A 24799-nucleotide genomic window follows, 5' to 3' on the forward strand; every position below is an offset into this window, starting at 1 on the left:
CTGCCAGATGACTAATCAACTTGTTACAGAATAACTGGTCTCACTGGAGAATTAACAATGTCTTTATAGTCTCCCCTCAATGAAGTGTCTGGAATTTTCTTAGCTAACAGGATAGATCAGTTTAAGATTTTCCGACACTACTTGATATGATTTAGAAAAGTGCTCTAAAAAAACCCTCAAAATATCCCCATTCCCCCCAGCCCTCCCAGTGTTTAAGTCTTATAATGTTACTTCAGGGTTAAAAGCCATCATTTAAAGAATGTTGTGTTCTTCTTTACGTGCCTTTTTATGCCTCTGCACATTAGTGGGGATGGGAGCGTTAGTAAAGAAGTACATTGAAGCAATGAATGCTGGATTTTGCACTCTGAGAATTCAGAGTGCTTGGGTATAATGCACAGCTGACCGTGAATCAGATTAGCTACAGCAAATTGAAGGATCTAAAAATGCTGTGGGTCTGGGCAAGAAAATGCATGGATTTCCCAAATCAGTAGGTCTGTTCTCTCTGCTTTCCTCTCAAGCCATCTCAAGGTTTTTGGTAAAGAGCTGCTCCTCTACTGTGATGCAGATACTCATGAGTATTCCCAAAATACTCAAAATTTGGAAGTGTTTGGAAGATGCAGAAAAAAAACTTGCATTTTCAGTCAAAAACATTGGCAACAATAGTGTTCTGTTCCCGCTTCAGTCTATAAACCCAAGTAAAAAGATGAAATTGAATCTGACCCTAGTGAATATATATGTGTATGTGTATGTATACTCAGACGAGGAAAAGGTGCCCAGTAGGAAAACTTTGCAGGCACAGGCACAATGAGATCAGGAATCTGCATGCGGACAAAGTCAGTCATGGTATAAGACACAGCATTTTAAGTGAGGGCCATTGACTATTATATATATATTAACTGTTAGCTATTACAATCTGTGAATAAAGTAAAGCCTACATTATGTTAGATCTTTTAAAATATATGCTCCATTTCAAGCACAAGTCATTGCAACAGATGATGAAGTTCTTGAAGGAAATTGTATTGCTTCTGATGAACTCCCAGAAGGCTGGGCTTTTGCTATTGGTGAATTTTGGCCTTTAGACCTAAGGGGAAAAAAAAAAAGTGATTTATGTATACTGACTGAGCATATGCATAATTTAAAGTATGAGCGGGATGGGATGGTTGGAAGCATGCCACATAGAGCACTGTGGCAGTACAGTCTCAGACCTGTAGAAGTCTACAGAGCAGGGCCAAAACTTATGCAAAACTGCCCACCCTGCAGCAAAAGCAAGATGATGTGCAGAGGCCTACTGTGGAATTTAATGTCCCATTAGCTTCTCCTGTGAGTGTTGCTGTTAGTGCTACAAATTTATGAGCCCAAGAGTGGAAGATAGAGTTTGCATTTTCCCTGTTCTGTAATTACTTCAGATTGGCTTCATCACACCTAACTTCAGAAGTTAAAGATTAACTGTCTAAATCCAGCCTAGTCATGCAGCTCTCCCTGTGAAGATAATGAAGAGAAATGAGCCACTGCAGTTTCGATTCCTGATTCAATCACTGGTGCAAGCTTCCCTGTCCCGCGTCATCCTCGGGGGCACCTGGTTTTCCAAGATTTCTGTGCTGCAACGGTGTGGGTGAGTGCAGCTGATTAGGCGTGATTAACCTCACTTATCGTCCTGTTCAGTGTCCTCAAGTGCACAAGCCAATCTTCCCCTGATACCAGGACTGGAGCTGCTGTTTCTATCGACACATTATGCTCCTTGCTTGCTTCACCTGCAAAAAGGGAGGATAGGCAAGGCAAGGAAGTATGGAAAATCCCTTGACTGTTAGGAACATAAAAAAGGCAAAGGCTGGCATGTTCACCTACAAATCCAGGAAATAGCTGCATGGTTTTAGCTGTACTTGTTTTTGTATTTGGGTTGATTCCAGTCATGATCTTGACCAGGAACCACATCTGATTTTGACACTTTTTTTTCCTTTTTTTTTTTTCCTTTTTTTTTTTCTTTGAGCCTCTAAAACGTAAAATAAATACTTCAAATAATGTTTATCACTGGGATACAGATCTCTGACCAAGATGATACCCACAAAATATTACTTTCTGAAAACATAGCTTAGCAGCAATTACTTGTATTTAAACACTTTCAACAGCTGCACTAATGACTTATTTTAAATAAAACCCATATTTCACACTGAGAATCTCTGTCTCTAGCTATGCCAAAATCAAGTCACTTTACATGCCGTTTTATTTATTTATTTATTTATTTATTTATTTATTTTACTCTCAGAAAGCTGTGGGGAAAAAGAAGTACACTTTAAACTTTTCTTGTTAATAACAAGCATTGCCATTCAGAGGGCACTGGTTGCTAGCAATTTCTGATCACATCACGTATTTATTTGCTATCAATATTGACATGAGGTAAGGTAGAAAAACATGTTGTTGAATGACTGTTTTTGCATACTGAATTGTTTTTACTGCAACAGTATGAAAAGCATATTTGTTGTAGTGTTAAATTGCACTGCTGAGCTAGGGGAGACTTTAGCAGTGATCTGTATGTGAAACTCAGCCAGAGTGTGCATTTGCAAAGGTCTTTAACTCATGCTGAGTACTGACTGGACTGTGATTTGAATGTGAATGCTACAAAAAAACTCCAGACATTACTGCATGATGGTAAGATAATTAATTTTGATCTTGAGAAAGATTTAAGCATGCTCTAAACCAAATCAAACTCTGGAACATAGCAAACCTGGATTCTGACCTTCAGTCCTGAACACATTCTCATTACAGCTCATACTCTTTCACTAGAGACCACAGAGGTAGTGACTGTCACTTAGGGCTTGCTTTTTCTTTTTCATCCTAAAGCTGTAGTGCAAGTAGTCATGGTGCTTCATCACGTTTCTCATTTAATTGGTGCTAGTGAATGTGAAATTGAATTGGTGGTTCATTCCTTTGACTTAATTAATAGATCTAAATAACCTTTCTTTGCCATAAAAGAGAATGCTAGTACCAATATGCTACACCATAGGGGTTTAACTAAGTATTGTAGGAAGAATGGCTAATTATCAATTTCTGATAATTATCTGAAACAATGTGCTACTGAATGCTGTCTGGATGATGTTTGTTTAGTTGGTTTTGGCTTTGGTTTCAATAACAGAGGATCTAATTCTCACTTAATGTTAGTATACAACTTCCGGTAGATTGCTTCACAGATTAATGAAGAAATGATTTATAGTACCTGAGAATCAGGCTCACCATAGCTTATGCCTTACACTCATATTTCCTTATAACACCTAATATTTACTAGTGATGCTTTTCCTTTTAACTGGTGTCATGGTTAGAGAACTGTGCTGAGTTTCTCAGCATTTGGTTCTAGAGATACTCAGTGTTGTTCTACCATTTTGCATCCCCCCAACCCCTCTCCAATAAATAAATAAATAAATAGAAGAACAACCAAACCAAAAAGGAAGTTTGAAAATTTAAACTGCTCCATGAGTAATATACTGCTCAATTTGACAAAGCTTCAAAAGATGCCAGCAGCTTATTCTGCACCATTTTAAGGGTGTGATTTTTTTTTTCCCATTATTTTGAGGTTCAGGTGGGGTGGTAAAAATCTCATCTTTATGCTATGCCCTGATTTTGAATGTTAGTTTTGGGAATCAAGGGACTGTTGGAAGTCAGAGAAGAAGGACTACAAAGAATTCTTGCATAAAACACAAGTGTAAATAAAAGAGATGGTTGTGTCAATATTTCCTTCCATTTTATTTTATTAATTTATTCAGTCTATCAACATAATCCATGAACAGCAGACAGAAATCTTGCTTTTCTCACACACAAGTTCCAATTCTTTGTTATGACTATTCTGTATCAACAGGAAATTTGGATAAGAGAGTTGAGAGTGATCATGCAGATAAAATTTGGACCTATTCTGGGTGGAATTTCGTTAAAAGTAGGCAGATGGATATGAGGAGGTTTTAAATTCATTTGAAAAGAATTCATTTTTAGTGACAGGGAAACAATTTTGTACTACGTGTCTTCATATTTAATTTCCTATTCAGCGATGACGACCTGAAAGTACTCTATGGCTTTAGTGAAATCTTACTTTTGCACATCTTGGTTTCTCATATTTGGGTTTGGATTTGGTTGTTTTTTCTCTCAATTCTGAACTCTAACACTGGTGAAGCACCTTTTTCTATGGTGATGCTAGAAGCTGTACATTGAGGCCTGCCCACAACAGAATACTTGGACAACCATCTGCACCACTTGATGAATATATGTGTGGAGATATACGTATTTACAGCCTCAGATTAAAGGAGAAATTACCTGTAATACTTATATTCTGTGCAGAGAAGAAAGGGAGTGCAAAATGAACTGCTGAAGAGAAATGTAAGGTGCAGGTACTGGGATTAGAATGAGGTCAGGAATGTCTACATTTGACTTGAACATGGGTCTGAGATGTGGGTTGCCAAAGCAAAGCAGAACACTCTGGACTGTAATGACTATATGGTCCCAAGAGCTTAGATGTTGGGTTTGGTTGTCTTTTGAAGGAGCAGTCTGACAAAACTGGGGGCTGGGTGGGGGGCAAGGTCAGGCTTTTCTCTCTGCTCTCCGTCTGAGTGAGGTGACATGCTTTGTCACGCTGAGTTAGGTGATGTGCCCCTGGGACAATACTTGGCCTTGGGGAAGCCAGGCTGGACCACTGACTTCCAGGCAGCCAGGATTTCACCATCTGATCTTCTGCTTCCTTTCTCATGTTTTTTTTTTGTTTGTTTGTTTTTTTCCTTCTGTCTGTATCTCTCAGTCTGTCCAAGGCACCTAACTGAGGTGGTGTTGCACTCCTTAAGTTGTGCTCTGGAGTATGCTGCCTGCTGAGTGCTTGTGGTGCAGTGATCTGACACAACAGGGAGCTCTGAGCAGAGCCCCAAGTCTCTCCTGCAATATTAATCCTAAAAACAACACCTATGTGGATGAAATTTAAAAACAAACAAACAAATGAAAAAACTATTTCCTTGATTCTGCTCAAATTCTGCTTCCTGAAGGTGACAGAACATATGAAAGAGCCAACAACACATGAGAAAACAGACCTGAGAAGGAACAGAAATCTCCTTCAAAAGGAGCTTCATGTTCAGCAATTTGCTGTTTAGTTCCTGTGTGAACAATTAATCTTAAAACAAATATTTGTTCGAGGGAAATTGAGCTCCAGGTTTCATTGCTAACTAAGGTTGAATGAAAACACACACTGCCTGACATTTTCAGGCCAGTTTTTCTTTTTCACCCTTTCCACAAAAATAACTAAGAAAAAGTATCTGTTACAATGACCCAGGTTTTGCCATTCAAACCTCCCTAAATTACAGGCTTTCCCTCAGAGACCATTTACAACGGAGTATATAATGCATGGCTGTGTTATACCCTACCACTCTTTGAATTCACTATAACTTGTCATTACTACGCTGAACTGTAGTGGTCTGGTTCAAAGGCTTTTCTATAAATAAATATCTTCCTGGCTGGACAGATGACAGTCCCTACCAGCAGCTCCTGTGTTATCGGTTCTCCAATTTTCAGCTTTTCATCTAGGCATGGCCTGGCGCTTCTTTGAAAAGTCTGTGAATGGCTAGCAGTTGCAATGTCTTGCAAAACCTGATTGGGACAGGGCTGGAAATCAATAGTGTTATTACACTGCTGGTTCTTGTCCTGTTTATCATTTCATTGGTGGTATTTTTTTTCAGCTTTTGTTATCTACACTTGTAGAGTTGTACTTATTCTTAAGGGATAGGGGAGGAGAGGGGGCATGTTTTTTCTGCTTGGGACACAAAGGTTGTAATGCTATGTTTGTACTGTTGTGGGTTGCCCAATCAAAATTAATGGAGATGCTCTCATTGGCTATAACAACTCTAAGGCACTACCTTAATAGCTGGTAGATGCTATCATATCTTGGCTACATTCTGGATTAACCTGTACATGTGTGTACATAACCCCTGGATAATGGTAAAAAGTGTGGCCAAGGAGCATATAAAGTAAATGTTGCTCTGCCATGCCCCAGCAGGCAGCAGAGCCCTCTGCCTTTGCCTGTTGGCAGCTCCACCTCGAGCAAGAGCTCGGCCACCCTTGAGGGCCTCTTCCGGTGGCAAATTAGGTGTCTGCTCCCTTGTTCTGGCTGAAATTATGCCCTCTCCTGAGCCTCTGGGGCTGTCTTTGGATAAAACGTAATTGGTGCCCCTACACTAGCAAAGATAAGTGGAACAAAATGCCACTTATTGAACAAATTGACCTGGGCAATCCAGTTAGACCGCAGGGTCTGTAGGGAAGAGGCTCTCTTGTGCTGCGTGTAGTAACTGGTGGAACGGGCTTGTGATTCCTCCAGGCTTCTTGGCACAGTAATACACATAATAAAGGGATATAAAAGTATAAAGTGTATGGCACTTTTGGCGAGCAGTACTTTCCATTTTCAAGGCACTGTGAGAGAAAAAACAACCCAATTCCTCCTTTAAGTGCTAACTAGCAACAGTGTTCATCCCATGGGTCCATAAACTGTGAGCTGGCTCTCCAAAAGACTATCAGATTTAAGTATTGAGAGATTCCTGAAAAAAAAAAGTAGTATTTTGTCTGGTTTTTTTGTTTGTTTGTTTGTTTTTTTTCACATTCTAATTTTCAGGCTTTCTATTTTCAAGATTTTGTCTGAAATGTTGGGGAGGAGGAAGGGGAAGCCAAAAATGTTTCTTATAGTTGTGTAACTCCACAGGCTGAGTCTTTATTGAAGCATAAGATATGGCAATTAATGAGAAGTAGAAGCCACATTGTAGTTAGGGAAAAAATACAGTACTGCCAGCTGTATGAGATCAAAACTCATGAAGCATATCCTAAGAAATCATTTAGCTTTAAGATTTCATGAGAATCAACCTATTTTTTTCTTTTTTTAATTGCCTCGAGGTTTCTGCACTCACTTCAGATTTTCAAGTGTCTTTCCAAAACCAAGAAAGCTGGCAATTTACCTCTTTATAGTGAAAGACAATTCCAGTAGAGGGTGCTTCATGAAAAACACTCAATATTGCAAAAGTTAGTGGCACTGAGATCACCATGATTTGATGGCTTCAGGCTGCTAACATTGGGCCTCTTTTCCTGTAAATCATACTGCCTTTCAAGCTGTTATGAAAGAATATCATGGACAAGAACCTAGTCTTTCTTAAAAACAAGTTATTGCTTCAAAGGATGCTAAGAAAAATCTTATATACTGCGAATCTTTAGCAGGCTAGACAGAAACTGTTTGTCAGATTGACACTGCAGTTCAATGAGAGAGACAAAAACTCTGTGGGTGTTTTTTAATTGAACTTCGAGCAGTATATTTCTCTTTTGGATTTTAGCAGGCTGTTTTTTTTTTTGTTTTGTTTTGTTTTGTTTTGTTTTAAATTCCAAGTAGAACTTATAGCTAGTGACATCAACTTCTAACATAGTAACTACTGTACTTCACTTTGGCTTGTATTGCTCCAGTGATGTTGCATAAACTACTACAGGGGAGGCAGCTTCCAAAGAATGGGAGATTTTAGCTGCCCCTAAATTACTGGAAATGTTGTGCTTATATGCCATAATAAAAGGGTATGCATGCAGGAGATGTTTCTGCAATTGCAATCTGCTGCAATTATAGCAGATATGACTACACCAGGCAACCAATTTAAGTGAATGGCATTCAAAACACGAAGCCAGACTGTCCATGGGGAATTTGATCTCTTTTATTCTGTAAGAACTAGTTTTCCCAGACGTCCACTGCCCTCTCCCTCTCCCTCTCCTCGGGTATTTCTTTTTGATCTTGGTGAACCTGTCCCAGCTTGGAGATGAAATTTAAACCTAAGGACTTGACCACTTGTGGTCGTTGAAAATCACAAGGCATTTGTAGTAAGAGCAGGGTTCCAGCTCTGGCGTCACGGACATATTTTGCTGTGAGTAGCGGTGCTTGGGGCTCCCATGGGACACCCCTCCAGATCAGGGCTCTCCAGGCCACCTCTGCCCATTGCTGTAACCTAACAGGCCCAGTTGACACAATTATTGACAAAAGGTTGTCCCTGTGTCAGTGTACATCTTGTGCTCATAGCCACTGACATTTCCAGTTCTGCAGGAAGGAAAGGATCTCCAGTTCTTACAAGCTCCTTAAAGAAACTTTAATTTCAATAACCTTGACCAGAGCCTGTATTCAACAAATAGCATGATATTTTGTGACTAGGTTACCAGCAAAATATTTTTTTATAGTATTGACACAGCCTAAAAGCCTCAATATTTGAACATGACAGTGTTTCTGAAAAGTGGCTTTGTGATTGTTTTACATTTTTAACGTTACAAATGAGGTGTGATGTGCTGTTTTTTTTCTGCTTATTTTACCTTTGTTTTATACATGAACAAAAATATTTCACCGTGGCCTGTCTGCATTGATGAGTCTCTGGAAAAATGGATTTTTTTGAGACAGAAAACTTCTAAAATTACTAACTTCATATGGCAACCATAACCATTGTTAGCTTTGAATATTTTAAACACTATACTCTGCTATAATTAAAAATAAACAAAAAAATCACAGTTTTTAAATCACTTATGAAGATTTGATTTCTTATGTTAAAGAAATTATCATGTTTTAAGTTATGAATGAGGAAAGAGAAAGAAAGAAAGAAAGAAAGAAAGAAAGAAAGAAAGAAAGAAAGAAAGAAAGAAAGAAAGAAAGAAAGAAAGAAAGAAAGGCTTGAAAGAATGTATGTTTTGACAGACATCTACATATAATTCAGAAATACTCGACAGCATTTTGTTCAAATTTCCAGAAATGTCTCTGGGCTGGGACCAGATTTAAAGAATTTCAGTCTCCAAAATAAATTGTTTTTCCAGAATGTTATGAGTATGTGAAAAAAAGAGATTATTTTAACAGTCACTGTCAATGAGAAAAAGCTAAAATATATTGGTCCCTTAAGGGGAAAAAAGTCATATACTACATGGTTTTGCTATTTCATTTAACAGATGCTAGGAAGGTGTTGCAACTCTGTATATTTCTTCCTTCCTTAGAGCTTTTTTTTTTCTTATTTTCTCTGGTTTTGTTTTTTTTTTTTTACTATTACTAGTTTTTATTGCATGATTATATTTTCATTACTGAAATTTCCTGCTTGAATGGTGACAAAAAAGCCAAAATTTGCTTGGCAGTTACCAAACTATTTGATCTCTTGATGGAGAAGGACGGAACAAATAGTAGTTACAGGCTGGAGATATGTTGCTCATATCCTTGCACTACTTCCCTTATGAATTATTCTCTCTTCAATACCATGGTGTGTGAAGAATTTCAGACTTTCCCTACTTTGAATTGTACCTTTTTTTTTTTTTTCTTGTGAAACATACAGTTTCTAGGTAAACCTTGCCATGTCATTCCCTTCACTTTGCATTTGAGTTTTCTTTGTCTCTTCTGGATAAAATGATCTCCAGTGAGATCAAAGACAAGTTCAGTAGCTCAGAGAAAAAGGAGCACTCCCCGTTTATTTTCTCCTATGTTTATTTTTCTGCCAGCACTCTTTGAAAGTGGCCCTTTTTGCCAAGGCTACAATTTTGCTAAATGAATTAGTGTTAATATTATGTCTTGTTTGTTTGCACAAGTGGAACATGAAAGATGGGAAATAGTGAAGTGAAATCAAAGCAGGAGATAAACAGAGAACAATATCAAGAAAAATGTGGCTGAAGTATGCACCAGAAACCTTTCAACCATTCAGCAATGGGGTGGCTCTCAAAAATCTTCCCGATGGACCTGCCGAGATGCATAATCTCGTGGGTCTGTGGCATCTTTTAAGACTGCCTCACATGCTATGTAGCTTGCACAGGAATGGTGCATGAAATATGCACTGAGTATGTTAATCAGAAGCCAGTCAGCCTTCCCTCAAGTTGTGGGTCAAGATATGTCTTCCTGAGAGGATAGAAAGAAAAATATGATGTACTGAGCTGAGTGTGGCCAGGCCACCTTCAGGCCTTTGTTCCAGACCTTAGTGTCTCCCTGCAGAAATACTTGTGGTGCTCCAGATTCTACACAGAGGGTTTTGAGAAAGAAGCTCTGCTGATCATAGTGTCATCAATGTGGTTACACTGCTTAGGCTGGAGAGTGATGGGTGGTGAATCAGGCCTCTCGGATTATACCCAGAGATGCGAGAAAGCAGGATGGGGAACAAGAAGCGCATGTGCATCTGATTCTGTTCCTCAATGGGATGCTGAAGGAGCTGAATTTGCTTCTGAAGGGCTTGCTGCCAGCTGCTGTTTAATGTGCTTCAGTGAGACTGTGAAAGTTGCAAAAGCTTGGACCACTTCAGTTAGGTCCTCATCCTTCATTCTGTTGCTAGCCAGAAAGTAATAAATTAGACATGGCTAAAGATGGGATTAGATGACAACTGAGAACAGGAATTCTTTAGGATCCTTTGAAAGCTTAAAAGTATGCTAGTTCCTTCTGAGGGCTACAAAAAGAGCTCATCACTTTTTAAGTCCTAAAAGCCTGCCAGGTAGCTGGCATAAACTACGGTTCCTCAGTGTGGTAACTAGCCGAAAACCTCAGACTCTTACAAAAAACGCAAGGTGGGCTAGTCCAGCCTCCTGCTTAAGGCAAGAGATGGCTCAGGGCCATGCTGAGTCCAGTTTTGAAAATCCCTGGGGATGGAGACTACACAGCCTCTCCGGGCAGCCAGCCACTGTGCTTGACCACCCTTGCTGTGAGGACTGTGTTCAGTCAGAATTGTTTAATAACTGGAAAATGTATTTCTCAACTAAAGAACTTTTATGTAAAATGCCCTCTTTCGAAATGTGACATTTTCTCAGAAAATTAGTTTATTAAAAGAGTCAAACACAGCTATATTTTAATCCAGTGGACATCTCCTGGGAGTGAATGTTAAATGGATTTACACTTCCATTTTCTTCTAGGCAACAAGTTTTCTGGTCATGCTACATCACCCTTGCTGCAATTCTTACTGTATATATACTCCCCTTGTTGTAGGGGAGAAAATGGTTTATGATGCTGAAGGACCTGACCCTAGGTGGAAATCGGAATGCAAAACACTCTGTAACAATCCTCATATGAACTTCTGGTACCATTGTGAATTCAGCTAATTTGATTGTTGGCCTATATGTGAAAGTGTGTATATCCATATATGCGTGTAAATGCATGGAAGCACAGACACATATCTGGGGATTCATGCACACATTTACATGTATACAGACACATATATGTTCATGCATGTGTGGAAACATATATACACGTATATTACATATTATATAAAATGAAAAACTAGTTTGCAGCTGGCTGCAAGGAGAAATTCTGTTTTCTGACCTTTAGCGTTATATTCCCTACAACCTAATTATCTGACTTGATGCAGTGACACAGCCCATATTTCCTGGCAAACCTGTTACAGCTTTGGGCCTAGCTATTCCAGGATAGCTTAGTCTGTGCCGTAAAGATGCCTTGGGCAGACCCTGAAGACACAGAGACCACAGCCAGTGTCACCTCCCTGCTGCAGGAGAGGACGTGTGAGGCCCCAGGTGATGGAGCCATGGCTAGGCAGCACAGTGCTCCCCAGGCTAGGGTGAGACTGCCTCTTTTTCATCGTCAGCATGGGGGCTGGGAGAGATGCTTTGGGTGTGAATCACCTCAGCAGGAGCCACCAGCTAAAGGGAATGTATTCAGAGAGGAGCCACATAATAATTAGAGGTGTGAGTGAAATGACTTTGTGCAAATAAATACAGAAAATATAGATAACTTTTGTGTCCAACTTAGAAGCGTGCGGTGGCATAAGAGATTATAAATAGGAGCACTGGGATGGAAACAGAAGGGCACTGGGCTGAAGAGGCTCCTGGTGCTGGGCACTGCTGCCTCAAGCATGAAGGCCTGTGGCCTCTGGCTTGGCAGCTGACTCCTCATTAAGGTGGAAACCTGTCTTGAGGAAAGGAGGAGAGGACCTTGCACGGTGCTGTGCAGAGAGCAGTTCTGTGCTGGAAGAAGGGAGATGAGCATGTTGGGGCTTCTTCCTGCTTTCATTTCTTCTCTTGGTTGCACAATAGCTACTGGAGCTTCCTGACCACCACTCTGAAACTGTAATACATTATTGACTGTAGAACAGTAGAACAGTGATAGCATCACTATTTCCTAAGAAGACTTACGAAAATTGTATTGGCTCCATCTGATAAAAAAATGAGCATATATAATTTCTTCCCATATCTTTCCATTGTTTCAGCTAGAGAGCATGTGCCACTAGTGGACACTAGTGTTGAGGCCCTTACTACCTATAACTTGATATCAAATGCTGTCCTCCTCTTCAAGCTTTGCAAAATGGAAACAAGTTCTGATTTGTCATCAATTGATAGCTCAATTTGAAGTGGAATAAATTATATTGAATAAGGACTGCTTTCATTGTGAACGATGCTGTCTATTCTAGGTTTTCAAAATTTTTTGATAGTCTGTTTAAAATAGTAATTTAGATTAACTGTCTTTACTCTTCCCACCTAGGTGAATCCTTTCATAAGGCTAATGGAACCTCATCCCTTGATCTGAGTACGGTTGCAACTTTATTTCACATAACCTGCAGCCATATAATATCATAGTAGCCCAGGGAAGGTAAGCTGATATTATTTTTTTTCTGATATATTGAAATGTTAAAAGAAGTTCCTCACCTCTGACTAAAAGGACAGACAGTAACTTTCTGTAAAACTTGTTACCGATGACATGAAACAGTATTGGTACTTGTCAGGAAAGCTGCTACAGTTTAATTTCTGTGGTTGGAATTATAATTCAAGGGCAAAATTTTGTGTTTCTAATGGGAATTAATGCTGTATAACTAGGAGCACCAGGTGGTCACCTAACAGCAGAATCCAGACTATCGTTTTTTAGATTTATATAGTCTTTTATGCCTATCCCAAATGCTGGCTGCTAGTTGTTTCTGTTGCTGTTGTTGCTTAATGTTGTCTATGAATTCAAAATGTTTCTTACTGGGTACTTGACAGCAGTAACCTAGATAAATATTTTCATTTACATAAACAGCGTCTTAACATTTCAGAAACTGTAGTAAATAGTCTCAAATCCCAGAAGCCATCTAGACATTGCAAGAATTACATTGGTTTTAGAAAAAGATTGATGTACTGTATTATTTCATTGGTCACAGTCCAAGACAACAGGGTGGACTGATGAAAGAGATGCTTAACACATGCCGGGTTTCTGTTTCTTTTCTTCTTTTTTTTTTTTTTTTCTTTTTTTTTTCTTTCTTTTTTTCCCCTGTGTTAATAGATAAATTACCATTGTTTTTTCAAATTGTTATGTACCCTTATGCAATGAAAGATAATCTAACTGGACAGGAGCAAAGAGTGGAGACCAACTGGCTTTTAAAAGCAAACACAAAGCCAAGAAACCTCTCCATAATTGCCACGAAGTACTGAAAAGAAACTAAATTACTTTCTATGGACTCAAGAGCACAAGTGGTGATATTTTATTAAAAATAGATGCCCCTCAGAGTTCAATAAGCTTGCATGTGAGCTGCTGCAGTCCTTTACATTTACTTTGCTGTACGTGCTCTTCGTAGTGGAAATGTTCTCCTGTAAGCCCACTTGGACTTGGATAGGTTCTTCACCCATGCAATGCTGCAGCCCAGGCCTGTGCCAAAAACAACTGGACTCCACACATTTCAGAGAGGCTAAAACTAACAAAAAATACACTAAATATGATGAAGGTTGTTTGCATTTGTTCTCTGTAGCAAGTATCTTTTAAGATCAAAGAAGAATGAGACCCTTTCTGCGTGCAGCCACTTTGATTCCCAGTATTTATCTTTGTTTCAAAAAAGCACGTGTATGTGAATAGAACCAGAGGCCAGACAAGACCCTGGGTCACCTCTGAGGTGACTCTTCTTTGTTGTTTATGCAGCTACCTCCTGCCCACTGCATAGCCTGAAGTCGTGTAGATATTGAGGTTTAGGTGGAGTAGAAGTGGCTGGATATTTATCTAGAGCAGATTCACTGACATGCTGCTTTCCAGGGTTATTATATCAGCCTAAAAAAGCATGTAATGAGTGCAACAGGGTGAACGTCCACTACTCTTGATATTGGCTTCCTTACCAAAGAGAAATCCAGTATCCAGACATCAACTGCCATTGCCTCTGCATTTATTTTCCAGACCTTGTGCCCTGTGTATATTTTGCAGCCACAGCATGAGTGTGTGTTGGAGCAGAGTGCTCTGAGTGATTGCATTGTTTCTGGGATCTGTTTATACCGAATCTCAACAACTAATCCTTCTAATCCTCAAACAATTATTTAAGCTAATACTGTCGCTGTTCAGAATTAGCTGACACCATTTGTGTAGTTCACACAATTTAAATCACTGTTTTCTTATTATGAGTCTCCCATATGGCCAAATGACTTGTCTCCATATGAACACATTACAAATTGCCTCTAAGGATGGGTCTGCAAACACATGCACATATATGCAGTCATCTGTGCACGTGGCTGTTTCACATGTTTACATTATAATTTAGAACTGACTAATGGTGTTTGGAGTCCAGCTTGGGGCATCCAAAAGTTTATTTTCAGAAGGGACAGATTGCCCTATGAAAATCAAGGTCCCCTGAAAGGGATTTTGCAGCCAGGTTAGTCATCTCTAGAAATCTAGGGCAGATTTCTGTACAGCCAGAGGTCCTTCTGTGCTTTGCCATGGGCCAGGAGCTGGTATTAAGCAGAGACCTTTAAGAGTTAGAGTTGTCTCAGCTCTTCTCTTCCTAATGGGTAGATGTTCATTAGCTGGCCTTTATTAGTTATGAGGGAATTACAGGTCTCAGGTCTACCATTTTATAGATTACATATTTTGCCAGCAGAAAGAAGAAACATGCCTTTCTCTTTGCTTTTTTAATCTGTAATGTTAAAATAATGACTACTGACCTAAATTTCCTGCAGTCTCTTTTGCAGGAGGTGTTTCTCTGTGCTTCATTTCCTCTCTGTTTATGGGAATGTGGCAATTTCTGCTGTCGCCTGCAGAAAATCCTACCTCCCAATTATCATTTCACTGGGTTGAAGCTGCAGCTTGTTAGTTAGCTCCCAAACAGGGTTGCATCCAACCATGAGCATGTAGCTTCTCCCAGAGCTGCCAGACTTTCAGATTCCCCAATTTTATCTGGGCTTTATGTACCTACAAAAACGTTCAGCCAATATAATTAGGACTTTGCTGAGTATTCTGTGACTACTGCAGGATTTTCAAGAGATTGATTGTCCAGGTACTATCAGTTTATGTCTGTGTTAAAATGCTAGGAAATAATACAAGAAATGCCCCAATGCTCTCTATCCTTGCATTTCTCACTGTCTCCAGCTAGAAATGGAGCATAGACCCAATTGCAAAGTTACGCTAGTACAACTTGGTGGTGACAGCGCTGCTGAGTACACTTCATGGAGTATAATCTGTTTTTCACAGAGTAATTTCCATTAAATTCAATTTCCTGTGTCATTATATTGTAAAGAGATAGAAATCTACTTATTCACAAATTGCTTTGAAGTATCTGAGTGCAGAGGCAGTGAATTACACTCATTTGATTGCTAGAGCCTAGCAGAGAGAGAAGCCCCTTATTTGTGCTTTAAAACCATTTTTATTGGTTTTATTTTATATAGTACTCCTTCAAGGTATATGGCATACTGTGCAATGTAAACCAGTAAAATAAATATTTAAGCAGAGTTAGCCGAGGTGGGACAAGGAAAACTATAATTAAGTACAGAAAAGGAACAAAGAAAGGATGAGCTGTTTCAAAGACAGGAGGGAAGGCCCTACACTGAGTTTTTGCAAGTAAAGTAGCACTGTGCTTCTACACCTAGATGTCAGTGCCTGTGTTTAGCGTGCAGCCGGGACAACAATTCTCCATGGCTGAAAGGGAGCCTGAGCAAAGAACAATATTTTATGGCCGGTCATCTGTTTGCACATGCCAGCAGCCGTGCTGAAAGAGTGCTCTGTTGGTGTCTCCACACTAGGTGAGGCAGGGCTGAGCAGCAATCTTGGCTCCTCTGCAAACCAGCGGGGAAGTGGAAAGTGAAAGTGCCCATGGCTGCCCTACACCAGAGAGCAGGAGGTGGCTGCTGAACACTTTTGTTTCCTGAGGTTTTCATACTGGACATGTGCACAAGGAAAGGCAACTGGGTAGTTTTCGATGCCGGCTGTATTTTCTCCAGTCTGTTTTTGTGGCACAGTTTGTTCCACTGCCTGATCTGACAAAGGGCTACCAATCAGGCTTAGGAGACAGCATACTGAAGTGTAGGAATGCATCTGGGAATGGTAAAATGCTTTTCAGCTTGAGGCTGTTGTGTTAGTTCAGAGATGAGCTGGTGCCTTATATTCCCAGCATTCGTTATCTATCAGTGTCAGACAAATATTCAGAAAGGCCTCTTGGGTTTGCTGTCTAGCTAACATACCACACATACAGCTCGAGCAATCTATGATCTGCTGAAACAGGCTCTCTGACCATCCATTGTACTGCTCCCCACCAAAATACTGAAATACCAATTCAGAAACGTCAGAGCTAAACTGCCATGTTGCTCAACCAGGCTACATTACATAGATTTCTCTGGCTTTTTTCTTTTTTCTTTCTTTTTTTTTTTTAAGAACTATTTGTCAGGCAGAATTATCTATTGGGCATTTTGGAATTATCCAGACTAATATTTGTAATGGAGAGAGAAAAAGGGGAGTTAATTTATGGCAGCAAAGATTACTTGTGAAGGGGCTCTGCTGCTCTGCATACAGAAATTGCCTATCCGTTCCAAAAGAAATTATGCCAACTACAGTCAAAATGTTTGTACATTTACTGAAGTGTGTGGACTATCTTTAAGACCAAATTATCTCATCATTCTGATTTCTACAGTGTCAGTATATTTCTGGAAAGAAAATTATTTGAGACACCCTGGCCTTCTGATCCCTGTCACAAACTGCATGGCTATGACAAGGGGAAAACGTTGGAGAGGTGCTGCCTAGAAGGCACCAAAAAGGTCATTGCATGAGGAGAACTGGAACTCCCTGATAAATTTTAATTTTTTTCTTTATTGCTTTGCTTATACAAGAGGCACCTCAACCATGGACTGAAGGCATGTTGCCTCCAGTGCATCGCAACACCATAGGATCTTTCTACATTAGGATGGAAGGAGTTTAATAATTTGTTAAGACACAGAGACCAAACTCATCAATAGCCAGCGCTTTGAGCTTATGTGAAATGTGTGAAAGCACACCAAAGCCTCCTCTCTGTCTGGTGGGGAGCAGGAACCTGTGGTCTCCAACACTGAAGTTCAGGGCTCCTGGTACCAGACTATTGCCCTGGTCCAGGTGGTTTGTTCTCTTTTTTCTGACCAGAAGAGCCACTCTGAAACTCCCTTCACTTTTGAAACTGGGGCACACAGCTTCTGATGAGATAACCCTTTGTGAGCTCATTCTCAGCCAGCTCTGCTGGTGAACACAACTTACCTATGAAGACAGTTCATCCCTGTGCCTTGAGAAGATCCTCACACTCTGTGCTGAATTCTTGCTTGATAAAATCTCCCAGGAAACAGTAGGAGTTTGGACTGAGTGAGGTTTCTAGGATTAAGCCAAAAATAAATGAAGTTTGTTGCCTTGTAGTCATACGCAATTTGTCTGATCATTGTAAAAATAAAAGTTAAGAATAAAGCTGAGAAAGAATAGGACAATAAATTGTCATAACAGTATATAGAAAAAAATCAAGTGTTCAGATTTCCATTGCAAAACTGCTCTTCTTATGCTAGTGTTTTCACAATGGATCAGCCTGAAGCTTGGCTCTGAATGGGAAAATGTGCCCCATCAAGCAAAAGAGCTTCTAGTTTGCATGCTTGTTTGTTAAACTTGGCAAGCAGGGGAGCCTAAAGCCTTAATTAATGTCACTTGTGATATTAAGAGGCAAATAATAGAGCAGCAAGTCAAATTGCGAAAGTGAAGACAAAAAGGCAATGGGGAGCATTAAAACAGTTGTGTCAGTTCCTATGGATTTTAATGAGACTCACAGGCAATGCTTTTAAAAACCGGGGGAAGGAGAAAGCTCTTCTTGGTTTGTTTGCGGAGTCTTGGGCTAATTGTCCCATGTAAACAGTTCATTTGATAGAGGAGGAAGTGAGGTCTATTAAGTTGTTCAACAAGTTCAGTGCTGAATTTATTGCACTGTTTGTTTTAAACAGATCTGCATGTTTCAAACAAAATACTTTCACATTTGAGATCCTTCCTTTCCAAACCATCCAAGATTCAGTTGTTTCCTTGCACATTTAAAATTCAGCTGAGCTTTGTTGAAAAGTTTATGAGCTCTTCTTCTGTTCTCTGAATAAAGCAGAGCATTTGAATGAGAACTGGGATTTTCGACTTAGCCTGAGTCTTTATTGTAAAGATTTAGCGCAGTCAATGCAGAACTATGAACCCTGGAACACAAAAGTGATGAGGTTCTCACAGCACAGGGTGCTTCCTCATTTCTGACCTTTCTGTCATTGAGTCAGACACAGTATTTGCCAAGCAGGGCTTAGTTCAGGTCAAACACAGCCACCGATAGCTTTGGGTGAAGAAATGGCAAAGTCCATATTTCCAATTCACAGGCTATTGTCTACCTGATGGCTTGTGATTCGCTAAACAAACCATATAATCTATCTCCATTTCCCAGTTTGAAAAACAAAAAAGAAACCAAACGAAACCAAACCAAACCAACCAACCAACCAATCAACTAACCGACCAACCAAACAAAAAAAAAAAAACCCACAAAAACTAAAAACAAAGGTACAAACAGTCTGGGCTTCACCGGAAGCTCTTCAGCTGCCTGGGAATTTGGATCTTGCAGGAAGTTAATGGGATTACCCAAGCGATGAGGAGATTACCCATGTGGGAAAAGCTTTAGGAGGGCTATCCCTTAACTGGTAAATGCCATCCTGCATGTGCGTCTCGAGTGATGCAGCTTTTATTACTGCTTCTCAGCTGTCCTGTGCTGTTAGACTAAACAGGCTATTCTTGGAGCAAAGAAGTGTCTAAAAAAGCAGTGTTTTTTACTCCAGCCATATTTTTACTCCTTGGCTCTGTTGGAGCACTGATGTAGTGTCAGTCTTGGAATCCCGCTAAGCAGAAGCAGTTGTCCTCTTATTTGCCCCTGGACATCTGGTCACACTGGCTACAGCTGTAGATCTGGCATGCACAGCGAATTCTCAGGCTGAAATGTACGTTGTTTATTTTAATATTTTAAAAAATAAAACTTTGTCACTGAAATACTCTAGAAATTAAGAGAGAAATGTGTATTTTTCCTCAAGAGTCAGCATGAAACATATTGGAAAATAAAGGTAAAAAAAATCGTTTACCTGACAGATAACTCTGTTTTGTATGAGTAAAGAATGAATTGGAACTTTACCCAGGTATAAGTACTCCCATATCAAGGAATCTCCTTATGCTCTGATGTTAAAAAGCAAAATAGAGGAGTGTCTGATTTGTTGTCTGAGAACAGTGTATTGTTCTCTGTGGTACAAGCATGGCCGTGAATTTTGCTGTGAACACGGTTTTCTTTCAAATCTGTGAAGTGCTAGGGTATTAACATGTAAAAGCAAATATTAGTGCTTTAGATAGATGGATCTAGCTATTTAATAAGTTTCTGCTGTGCAAATATTTGGGTTACATGGGATTTTAAGTATTTTTTTTGTACATTTTATTTTCTTTCTAAAGTAATGCAGTAGGAACCAAGTGTTCTGGTAGTATTACACAAATGTAAACTAATACAAAGACTGTATCATGAGCTAAAACTGACAGACACCTGGGTTTGGTCTGGGCAGCCCGTGTTTCAGTGCATTTCTGGGTGACTGCCAGGTGTCAAAGGTGGAAAGCAACGCGGCCCACTAACAAGGCGTCCGTACCTCAAGCACAGCCCAGATGTCACTTCACTCCACTCTGGATGTCACTCCAGTCCTTCTTCCCAGATGTGGAGGGGACAAATCACTGCTTGAGGCTTGGCTGAAGCAAGGCTCCTCACAGAGAGGCCAGGGTTGCAGTTACATTCCCTGTGAGTTTACTCAAATTACTGGTGGATACCCGTTATCTCACAGAACCGGTCAACATCATTAATGCTCAAGTCTACAGGGAAGCAAACACGTAGTTGACTAAACTCGGGGGCCAGAGGAGATTAAACCTCCCACATCCTCCAAATTCGTATCTTGGCTACAATTCCATGGCACAGACCCAGCCTCCAAGTAGACAAACAGATGAACAACCCAGGTGTCAGTCCAGTCCCCTTCTTTTCTACCATTAGATACAGCTGCTGCTCTTGCTACTGCCCGCAGCATCAGCATGGACACTGAGAGAGTAAATACGGGATAAAGATATGGAGAATAACTAAGATACAATGGTTGTTGTATTGAATGATCTGATTTCCAAGGTTTCTCAGGGAAGATGAGGCCGCATTGTAGCAGAAGGCGGCACGGTAAAAGAAATAGGGGAGGCTTGGCAGGAATATCCTCTTCAAATAGTGAGTTGTGCAGGTTTTGTAGTTCGTTTAATTTCTTTAAGCAGTGGTGTCCCTTTGATAAGCCTTCATTGCCTGCTTTAAAATTGTTTCAGAAAACCAAAATAAACACTCTCCAGCGTGAGTGGTTTCATTCTTCTGGATCCCGGGGAACGCAGGGAGAAAGCGAAGGGCTTGGCTGTGACGCATAGGCTGAGGTGCTGCTGGCCAGGCATGGGCCTCATGTCGGCCCCAAGCCCTGGTGTGCGGCTGTTCTGCATCGCTTTTCAACCAAGAAACCCAAAAGAATCCTCAGCCAGACTCCACAACCATGGGCTGGATGAAGAACTTGTCCGTCTGCCTAAGATCTAACCATGTAACAGACTCTAGGGTACATCCCCCTCCAAGCTGATAAGGTCACTATTTGATATTTTTTTCCACTTTTTGCAAGGGATTACCCATACTATTAAGCAAAATACACAACAGTAAACCTATTTACATCTGATTACAGCTTTGCTAAGACCACCTGAAGCATGCAATAATTGCCCTGAAGTGCATTTCCTGGTGAACCACCTCCTGCTTTTATAAAATACAAAATAGTTATGAAGGGAGAAAAAAAATTAAAAAAAGAAAAAAAAACATAAGAAAATGGTCAATAAGATTCATTTTTGTGCTGGCACTCCTTAATATAACAATTTGCCATTCTGACAGCCAGCCCAAAAGCTCCAGTTCCAGTGAGAAACTTTGCAGGCATTTTAGCTTATATGATTCAAGACAGAGCACTTTGATTTCTACTTCACAGCTCCATTTTTTTTTTTAAACAAAAAGATATAATGCAGACACGTGGTACTACAACCTTCATTCTGACTGTCTCTGTTTTGGCATTCAGTTTGATTTATGTGTTGTCCTTTGCCATCTGTAAAGCATGTTGTTTCCTCTACACACATATGCATATTACAGAAAGTAGAAGGATGAAGTATCATTCAGTGAGGCAGGATGTCAAGGCACAGTAAACACTGAAAAAAAAAAAGAAAAAAAAAAGGGAAAAGCCTTAGCAGAATAGAAGCAAGAAGTGTTTTTTTTTTTTTTTTTCTTTCTTTCTTTCTTTCTTATTTTCTTTTTTCATCTTTGGTGACAATAAAGGGCTTGACATACGGCCTCTATCCATGGGAACAAAAATACTTAGCCTGAAAAATCCCATAGAGGCCTGTGTGACCAATTTCAAGGCAGATGAAAAAAAAAATTCTTCCAGAAAGTAAGCAAATGAGCTGTTTGCAGTGCAACAAATGCCTACAGTACTAACAGAAATTGTGAAATCACTGGCTGTGACTGATCAGAGTTCATTAAAAATAAATCTTGGCCCAGCAGTTTTAATAAATGGAGTAAGCTATCAAGGCAGCAATGATTCGCTTTTTCTCATGCAGAAAACTGTCTGATTTTGCATTTTTCACTCAGCCAAAGAAGTTTTGCTGAATAAAACTGATACTGGAATCCAATGTAAAAACTCAGGTCTTGTCTTTCTGGAGGCAAGAAGATGGGATGTAGCAGTCAAACCTTCACAGCCTTTCAAATTTAACTTCTTTAAAATTTATTTTGTCATTTAAGGCTTTGTGGGAAAAAAAAACAACACAGCAAAACAAAAACAAACAAACAAAATCCCTCAAAGCCACATTTTCTGCTCTGTCTGCAGAGGCGATGCTGAGAATGCAGGCGTAAAGGAGGGCTCTGCTTGCCCCTGCTGAGGACAGCTCTGCCCAAAGGTTCACGTGGATCAGATGCTACCTTGGCTGGTAAACTCACCATGGAGACCAAAGGCAAAGCAGTTTTGGAAACACACAATATATAAGCACCTCAGTGGGCCAAGAGAGGAATGGATTAATGACCTGGCCTGGAAATACGGTCTTGCGTTTGACTCTGCTCCATCATACGCAGAGGCTAGGAAAACTTGATGAGGAAGACACAACAGCTGCCAGCTCTGTGCTGCTCAGACACGAGAGCACCATCAAACCTGCACTGTCCCAGAAGCCAGCCTCTGAAGGTCTCCAACCTCTGGATGGGGCTGAGCAGCCTCCATGGGAGAAGCTCCTACCAACATCAGGCATGGGCCAGGCAGCTCATGCACAGCGTGAATGCATTTCACCCTCACCCAGTGCAATGTGTCCAATTCAGCACCTAACATGGCAATCCTGTTTTCTGGTTCAGGAAAGAGAGAGCACACGGTGCCTGTGCATAGCATGTGGGAGATACGGTCATGTGCTTCCTCTGGATTTTCACTGTTATTTCCATTTTCTTCCTCATACAGCAGCAACAGCAAACGGACAGCCTCAGTCCCAGAACATAGTAACATGTCTTCATATTATTTATGGCACACATAACCCCAAACTAATACGTAATCCACTAATGCTAGCATTTTTCTGGAGCTGGGACACAGAACAGTGAGAGTGAGTGGTCCTTGTTGGTATGACAAGCTCCAGTTATGGAAAAGCTGTCCTGAAGGAGAATGAATATGGTCAGGATGATTTTTTTTCCCCTTCCTCTTTGTACCTCCTTTCTTCCCACCTTCCTTCCCTCCCCTTGCTACCTCCCCATAGTCCCAAGTCTTCTTGCACCCTTGAGGAGTGCCAATCCCTAACCCTATTAGAGCTCCTCTGCCCTTGCCAACGTCGTGTAGCTCAGAAAGTCAGTTCCTGAGAATCACACTATTCATGACAGCAAACATTTATCAGTAAAAACCCCATCAGTGGCAATCTCCCCATTAAACTGAGTATATGGAACAAGCTGAATATCAACCTGTCAAAGCTGACTGCTGTAAGCCAACACCAAGGCAGTCTGTATAAGGCAATTTCCACTTCTGGGTAGGGTTAGTGCCGAAATCCATGGTCTAAAAGCCCAGTAGAGTGGGTGGAAAGTCACACGTTGATTTCAATGTACTTGGGATCATGTCTGTAAGTGGTGAGGTGCAGGCACAAAGTACTCTGGGGACCTGCCCTAGCAGCCCTGGATTTGGGGAATATCTGTCTTTTAAATCTAAACACTTGCTGTGCAAGTGCTATCTCAGACTACATGTGCAAGAAGTGGTGCTTGGAGGGTATTGGTCACTTGCACCCTAAGGAAAGACACTCACTAGAATAAATAGTTTTAATAAAGTAACAGTGTTTACTTTTCCTTCACTGCAGCAGAACACAGAGCACCTCCATGAAAGGTCCTAGAGGTTAAATAAACTATTCTTAGTCAAATACTTTACAGTTAAAACCAGAGTTGCCCCTGCCCATGAGATCTGGTCTGTGTTTTTTCCCTGGGTATAGCACCTTGTGCAGCTTATTTCGTTGTGCCTCACATCTCCAATTAAAAAGGGCAAGTAAATGAAAGAATAAAGCAAGACTGCCACACGTTAGCAGATGTGTTAAGGGTTTGCATGTTCTGGAGATCTTTCATCACTGGAGTCTCTCACATACAAGGTGTTGGGCAAGAACTGACCTTACAACCCGGCAGCACATACCCAGAGGGGTGCATCACACAACTATTTCAAGACCTTCTCTTTGGAAACTTTATTCTATTCACTGTTTTCATTCATTTTCTCATCGGTGGCAATACGATGACTAATAAATGAGGTTATGTCTTGGTGGATTTGATAGCAGCAGCCTGCAGCAATAATTTCTGCCCTTTAGCTATTGCAGAGGTTTGGCTTTTTTTTTTTTTTTAATTTTTATTTTTTGGCCTGTAATCCCTTTAGTTGTACGGCCTACTCCCTAAAATGTTCTCCCTCATTTTGATTTGAAAAAGATCCCTGTTTACCCATGTTATAGGCCTGAGATGAAGGACAGTTCAGGTTTATCAAACCAGAGGAAGACTGTGGGGAGGAGAGAACAGCAGTGCTGTGTTTTTCCACACAACCTGTTACGGTAACAAGCACTCCCCCGCAATGTTTGTTGACAGATGTTCAAGGCTCAGGAAAAAAAAAAAATCTGCTTTCAGCTGATGGCTGTAGCACCACTTTTGAAATAAGTGTTAGCTCCAGGCTGCTGAGTTTGCAAGGGCAAAGAAGCGGCAGGAGAAGAAAAGGTGCAGTGGGCAGAGAGAGAGAAGAACAAAATGGCAAAATAAAATCTTGGTGCTGACAGAGCCTGTGCAGCTGTTTAAGCACAAACAGAAGTGTCCAAGGAATTTGGGTGAGGCCAGCAGGAAGTGTCCCATCAGGCGATCCAGTTTACCAGCCCTAGCTGTGGTGTGTGGCATAATCCCACCCTGGGCAATGGAAATTTGGTGTGCAAGGCCCAGACTGGCCACCATTCTAGATGAACCTGCTGGGATGTGCAGAATTACCGAGCTGCTTGCAACCTGCTGATGTCAGTGGGATTAGGCAAGTG

The 24799-nt window shown here is 40.5% G+C and overlaps 1 long non-coding RNA gene across 1 annotated transcript; it reads left to right on the forward strand.

Annotated features, from left to right (window-relative positions):
- Positions 1–24670, forward strand: LOC308191402. The gene is made up of 3 exons (XR_013947958.1): positions 1–1612; positions 12467–12574; positions 22123–24670. It is a non-coding gene; the product is annotated as an uncharacterized lncRNA (long non-coding RNA).
- Positions 24671–24799: the final 129 nt, after the last annotated feature.

Source organism: Anser brachyrhynchus, assembly GCF_964034855.1.
Source record: "Anser brachyrhynchus genome assembly, chromosome: 3".
Taxonomy (NCBI): Eukaryota; Metazoa; Chordata; class Aves; order Anseriformes; family Anatidae; genus Anser; species Anser brachyrhynchus.